The following is a 7,623-nucleotide window of genomic DNA, read 5'->3' as shown; positions in this document are numbered from 1 at the left end:
GTCAGCGGGCACTAGAAGCTGCGAGCGGGGCTCATTTGTCCATATTGAATAAAAATTAATAATATTTATTTGCACTCAATCAAATTCCAGGACCCTCCTTGCATAACTTTTCCTAGATATGTGTCGTTTTATCTCCACTATCGCTACATTTTCAAATAGGTTGTGGCTGTTCGAACTGGTGCTGACGGTGCTGCAGCGCCCTCTATTGACAAGAAACACGTGTATCTGAACATTTGTTTTAAATTGCGAAGAAAGAGTCATTCAGATATTAGGCTTTATTAAAAACAAGTTGCTTAACATGTGCGAATTCCATTTATTGAGAATGCATTCGCAATGGGCAAGGACGAGATTAGAACCAGCTATGATTTAAAGGGACTGATCTTACACGTGCGGCCGCTAACACGTCTGCTGCGCAAGCAAGGCACTGGCACGTTTCACACGTCGCTATGCAATTTCTGCACACATTACAAGCGAACGTACGTACGTTCATCTATGATTTTACCAAACTGTCATGTGTAGTGTTGGTGTCGCATATGTGAGGCGCTTCTAACCTGTAGTGTTGCCGTCACGCACACGATGCGCAATTCGTGTAAACAACATGTGCACTGCGTCTGCGTGACAGGTACGTTACAGCTATGAGACGTCTGTCTCTCCATTGTTTGTCAATGGAAATTATACACGTGCGTTTAGACGTTTGATGTCATCGCGTCTTCTTAAGTAGGCGCAAGTCAAGCGTTTCAGTATGGTGTGCTGGCACTAATCACACCCCATAGTGTGTGTGCGTGTGTATGCGCGCGTGCGTGTACATGTGCGTGTGTGTGTGCCAATCATGGTGGAGGGGAGAGGGGCAGAGATGGCTGGATAAGACTAATACCAAGAGATTGGATAAGTGATTTTATCTCTCTCTGTTTACCTCTTTCTTTTTCCTCCATCTCTCTCTCTCTCTCTCTCTCTTTCTCTCTCTCTCTCTCACTCTATGATCGGTTAGTGCATTAGATTAGGAACTGCACTTCCCATAATCCCCTCTCATTGGAGAGGATGTCATGGCTGCTGGGTGACGGTGTGAATAAAGGTAGCTGTTCTCATGTGAGGGGAGGACTGTGTGGTGGTGAAAGTTTGAAACTTGTCCTCCCCTGTTTCTATCACGTTCCTTTACATTCATCCTCACACAAAAAAGAGACTAAACTGAACTAATGCATTGTAATTTACCAGCGAGGCCAAAGAGCACTCCGTCCCACCAAGAGGATCAAAAGCGGAGCTGGCCCAGCCCGACGACATCAGATCCCCTGTCCAGTCCTCTCTCCTACCCCACACACTCACCTCACCTCCACGTCAAATGCCCTCACCTTGGGTTATACCTGGCTAGCTGGGTTAGCGTAGGTAGCATGGGATCTCTCTTGTCTCTCTCTCAGAGTTATACTGCCCCCTAGATACAGTCAAACGGCCCTTCCTGTCTTTCCAGAATGTCTCGCTAACCATCATGTGTGTGTGTGTGTGTGTGTTTGTCTGTGTTTGATCTTCTCCAGCTAGAGCCCTATCTAGTATGGAGTATGCAGTGAGCTCTATCAGTACTTCTCATGGGGCAGCAGCAGTGCAGGCCGACGCGTGTGTTCGGTCCTGAGGGCTGGTTTGAGTCAACTCAACGCCATTGAGTTGAGCTGTAAACATTTGCACTTGTGTGATCAGAGCAGGGTTTTCCACATGTAGAGAGTTCATATAAGTGAGGCTACACTTCGCCTCCAGCCTCCCTCTCTCTCTCTCTCTCTCTCTCTCTCTCTCTGTCTCTCTCCTGCTGCTGCTTTCTCCCCCTCCTCCTCCCTCCTCTCGTCCTCCTCCTGCTCCCTCTTCTGCTCTCCCCCTCTCTTCTCCCCCCTCTTCCCAATATTTCTCTCCCTCCCTCGCACTCTCTCTTCATTCCTCCCTCCCTCTCTCCCTTCACCCCACTGCCCTCCCCCTAGTTGTGTCAGCTGAGTGGGGTAGTGCCCCTTGTTCTCCTGTCCCCCCTCATCCCCAAGCAGTAGAAACAATGGAAATCTTTAGGATCTCAAGACGTACCTTTTCAGTCTAGCCTACAATCACTAGCCAGGACATAGAGACACAGAAAGGCAGCCTCCAGCCTGCTTGTGAATCCTCTGTATACATTGGTGCATATCCTGTTATGCACTGTGTGTATTTTTAGATGTGAATACAGATGCTGGTTGCCCTGCAACTGGCACGTTCTGTTTTAATATCTGTGTTGCTTTTATGGCTTTGCGTGATATTTACTCTTTTCTGCCTCCCCTCTCCCCCTAGTGCCTCTCTCTCTCCCTCCTACCTTCTAACCAGGTCCAGTGGATGCCCCACTGTCACCCGCAGACCACCCTGAGTCCGATAGATACCCCTGTGTCTGCTTTTCTGGCCCCTGGGTAAAACTGTTTTTTGCTTCCCTCTTAGTGGAGCGGCTAAGAGCTGATTTTAGGCATAGTCCTTCCGTCGGTGATACAAGCATGAAAATTGGCATTAGCAGTCTCCATGGGAGAATGAATGATTGATTACATCACAATGAATGATTACATCACTTAACTGCTCCACTAAGGTGGCGGGCAGCCATCTTGAAAATGGCCACCATCTTGAAATTTTAAGTGGCAGTGAGCAGTTTCTTGTCAAGTGACCCATGGAGACTTCTCATGCCAATTCCCATGCTTGTATCACCAATTGAATGATTAGACTACATCACTTAACTACTCCACTGGGCAGCCATCTTGAAAAATGGCCGCCATCTTGAAATCTCAACTGGTTGTGAGCAGTGTCTTGTCAAGTGACCCATGGAGACTGCTCATGCCAATTTTTATGCTTGTATCACCAACTAAACATCACTTAACTACTCCACTTAGGTGGCGGCCATCTTGAAAAAGGGCCGCCATCTTGAAATGTCAAGTGGATGGGACAATATTCTTGTCAAGGGACCCATGAAGACTGCTCATGCCAATTTTCATACCAGTATCACCAACTAAACAATTACATCACTTAATCCACTGAGGTGGCGGCCATCTTGAAAATGGCCACCATCTTGAAAATTCAAGTTGGCTCAGACCATTTTCTTGTTAAGTGACCCATGGAGACTGCTCATGCCAATTGTCATGCTTGTATCACCAACTGAAAGATTATGTCACTTATCTGCTCCACTATCTGGAATATGTAGAGATGGGACCTATGCCCCCCACCCCCCTGGTCTCTGTAAAGCGCATTGTGTATGAAATGTGCATTTACAAATAAAGTTTGATTTGATTTTAAATCAACAACAGTGCCTTTCCCGTACGAGACCAGCGAACTGGGAGGGAAGAGACAGCCGAATTAAGATAGACAAACTTTTCAACTTTTTGAGATTAGCATCCGTATAGATTTAAAAGATAAATTGGTCTTTCTCTCTATCTCCTCCCCCTCCCCTCTACCACCCCTCTCCCCCCAAACACACCGATCCCTCTCTGTTGCTGTCTTTAATTCTGTTAATCTGTCTGCTGTCTGCTAATCTCTGAATTCAATTGGCTGCTAAAGGTCAGGCTGTGTTACGCCTGTCTGGGTCCCCCTGCACCCCCACTCAGGGTGGAACTAATCTCACCCCAGCTCTGGGGCCAAACAGTGCAAGGTGGGGGAGGGTAGAGCCACCACCCACAGTGAGTGACAGATGACTCCTGGCCATCTCTTTGGTTGAGCCCTGTGGTCAAGTTGTGCTCCAGTCAATGTCAATTCTGTGTTCCGGTCGCGGTTGAGTTCTAAGGTTGAGTCTGGTCGTCCACACACACAAACCTCACCTTTTCTCACACGCTCTCTCTTCTCCCTCTCTCTTCCTCCCTCTCTCTCTCTCACACACACACACACACACCATAGTGATTTGCCGGTTCTAACTTGTTCAGCTGAACTCAGACAGAGTGAAAGTCTGCTTGGTAAATTAACAATTCATTAGAGGGCAGGAAGCCAGGCTGACAGTGGTTCATTACCTGAGTGTCTACCTGGTTCATTACGCTGACCTCCTGAGTGGCAGCCTGCTTAATTACCCGGTCCTGAGTGTCTACCTGTCTAATTACTAGGGGTGTAACAATATATCGTGCCACAATATATCGCGATACAGAAACGTCACAATACGTATCGTCAAGGTGAAAACAATATTGTGATATGTTTATTGTATATCAGTGAACGCTGGCTACACAACGCTGATAACAAACACGTCTTTTGTCTCTAGCCCAGATAGCAAGCGGATCTGGGCCATATACAGGCCAGATCTGGCCCTTGTGGCTTAGTTCAGGCCCATATATGGCCCAGAATCATTACACATCCGCTTGCTATCTGGGAGGCCTATCCATGATATTACAACAGTTAAGCTCTAAATTCACAAAGTGTAGTGGAGTAGAAATGTGGAGAAATGCACTATTGGTGTGAACAGCAGCGCTACTGCAATGCTTCACACCTGCCCTTAGTTTATCGTATCGTATTGTTATCGTCAACCCAACATTGTGTATCGTATCGTGAGATTAGTGTATCGTCACACCCCTACCAATTACCCTGTCCTTCTCACCTGGACATCTACCTGGTTAATTACCTTGTCCTCCTCACCTGGACATCTACCTGGTCAATTACCCTGTCCTCCTCGTTAGCGGCTCTAATCGGGTGTGTAGCCTGTGGCAGGGTCAGGAGGGGTTGATGACAGAACACTACTGTTAACCTGTGACCTCTGTGACCTGTAGGCATCTGTGTGTTAGTGTGCGTGTGTGTGTTTGTGTGTGTGAGTGTGTGTGTGTGCGTGTGTGTGAGTGGGTGTGTGTGTGCATGTGCTCGTCTGTGTGTGTGTGTGTACAGTATGAGTGGGTGTGTCCTCCTGCGTATTTCCCTGCAGTCAGTGTGTGTGTGTGTTGTATTAGATTGTGAGGTGAATGCCCGGCCATGTTTGGGCGGCCTGTGGATCCGACCTGTGCTTCAGATCTGCTACGAAATTCATGGGTTCAAATAAACATGGTTTGTTCGTTTGTAAGCAGGATTCTGCAAGAACTACCAAATAGATTTTCATGAAACCCGGTGGAGGGGTGTAGCACAGGGCAGGTCCATGAGCTGCCCAAACGTGGATGACCATTCACCTCCATTCGTTTTTTGGATTTTTTGGAGAAAGAAATCCCCCCATTCATTGTCATTGGGGGGAATTGAAACGGCCATATCTCAACATGAGAAAGTCACAGAGACACAGGGTTTGGACTGGCATAAAGCTCTCGACCTAGCAAATGCAACAATACCAAACACAAAATGCATTCATGGGCAGAGGTCTATGCTCTCCGAGCACCATTTCTAGTTTATTATTATTTTAAATTTTGTGGTGTGCTGAAATGTCAAAGCTGCAGTCTCTGTATGAAAAGTACTGCACAAATAAAAAAGTGCATTATGTCGTTGGCTTAAAAAAGTTTCCTGAACTCGTCTAATCCCGGAGAATCTGCGGCGCGCCTCATCTCTCTATCGGTCTATAGATCTGTCTCTGCTGGTGGTTGGAGCTAAAGCCAGCCGGAGGCGTGAGGCAATAACATGGAGCCCTGAGTCCGCAGTCAATCACCTGTCACTCACATGCTCACACTGTCTGGCTCAGTTGAGTCTACCGGCACCGCGGTGCCACGTCCCGCTCCGGTTGGAGCTGGCCGGTAGTGAGATAAGCCAAGCTGAGTGGACAAACTCATCAACACGGAAGCCCAATTAACGGTAGAAACGCTTCCCTGGCCTCCTCAGTCACCCCCCCCCCCCCCCCCCCCCCCGTGTGGCGTGCCCCATCTCTCTGCACCTGTCACCCGTAGCCGGCAGCAGTCAAAACAGAACATGCTGTGTTGAGAGAACAGGATATAGCCTCAGTGGAAGGACAACAACAACAAGAACAACGACGAGCCTGCATAGATGGAAATTAACGGAGAGGGGGATGTTTGTTTTTACTATCGTCTGCAATCAAGAAGTTGATTAAAAAGTGAGGGGGAGCATTAGATTAATGTCAAAGAGATCATTCTGTCAGCGTCAGAACAATACAGATAAAATGCCTCTTAGGCTTAGACCAGTTCACTGCAATGATATCTGCAAGATGAATGTAGTCAGTTATGAATGTATTATTAGGCTAAACTCAAGCAAATTACATTCCATGTGTTCACCTGTAAAACATACAGTATTTGAAGCATGAAACATGCCTTGGGTATGGTGGCATCTGCAACTCTGGAATTAGCTTTGATTAATTAATTAGCATTGGTTGCTTCGGGGATGTAGGGGGAGGGGTGATTCCCAAGCCCGCTGAAGTCAATCCTCTGCACACTAATCAACAGTCAACCATATGTTATGGATTTGTCTGAGTTAGTTGTAATTATCATGTTCCTCATCATGTCTGGCTGGCTCACAGATGCTGGGGGCTGCTAGTGCGGTTCCCTAGGGGATCGGGAGGAACCGCAGAGACAGTGGAGAGGGGATCACACTGCGGTTCCACTTCTTGCTGAGGCTGGGGTTCCTCTGTGTTCTGGGGTTCTGTCTGTGGTTCTGTATGACTGGACGCCAGCCCGTACGCTCCAAGAGAGAGCTGATGATGAGAATCAGAGACCGTTTATTGCCACATAGTTTTACAACGTGTTTGAAATTTGCTTTCCGGCAAGGTGAGTAACATTTAGACACAGAACAGGGTGCAGGAATGAGACAGGACAGTGCAAAGACAGGACAGTGCAAATGGCGAGTACAAAAAGTTAGTGCAAAAAAAAGGAGAAGCTAAAGAAAAGGACAATGTACAAAAAGTAGTGCAGTCAGTGTATATACAGTAAGAATGTGTAGGTGAGTGCGTGTATGTGTACAGTATATGTGTATGTGGCGTGAGTGTGGTGCGTCCTATACATACATTCAGGTCCTATACATACATACATACATACATACATACATACATACATACATACATACATAATATTCAGGTCCTATACATACATACATACATACATACATACATACACATACATACATACATACATACATACATACATACATACATACATACATACATACATTCAGGTCCTATACATACATACATACATACATACATACATACATACATACATACATTCAGGTCCTATACATACATACATACATATATACATACATACATACATACATACATACATACATACATACATACATACATACATACATACATACATACATACATACATACATACATACATCGTCATGTGCAAGTGTCTACCGACTGTCTCTTAGCGGTGGTGGTGTCTATGGTGGGCGACAGGAAGTCGGTGATCGGGCACGTGCAGCTCGGAGAGCTGCCTAATCTGACCAATCCAAGAACGCAAAGGCAGAGCATCGGAACCAAACAGAGCAGCATTAAATTAGGGGCAAGTGAAAATCATGCCAGAATTTCTTCACTGGAAGATTCCACCAGGACTCGATGTTCTCTACCTGACAATCCATCATCCTACACGTCGGAACAAATTACATTGGAGCCTGGCAATCATACATTTTAAAGCAGATGATTTTAAAGCACTGATAAATTCCCTGCTAGACACTGGAAAACAGATCCTCATCGGGGCCCCTCCCTACATACCAAAGGGGTACTGAAAGATGGTCCAGACTGTTCTA

This window comes from Borostomias antarcticus, assembly GCF_949987555.1.
Source record: "Borostomias antarcticus genome assembly, chromosome: 12".
NCBI classification, from domain to species: Eukaryota; Metazoa; Chordata; class Actinopteri; order Stomiiformes; family Stomiidae; genus Borostomias; species Borostomias antarcticus.
This window is presented reverse-complemented; position numbering follows the sequence as displayed.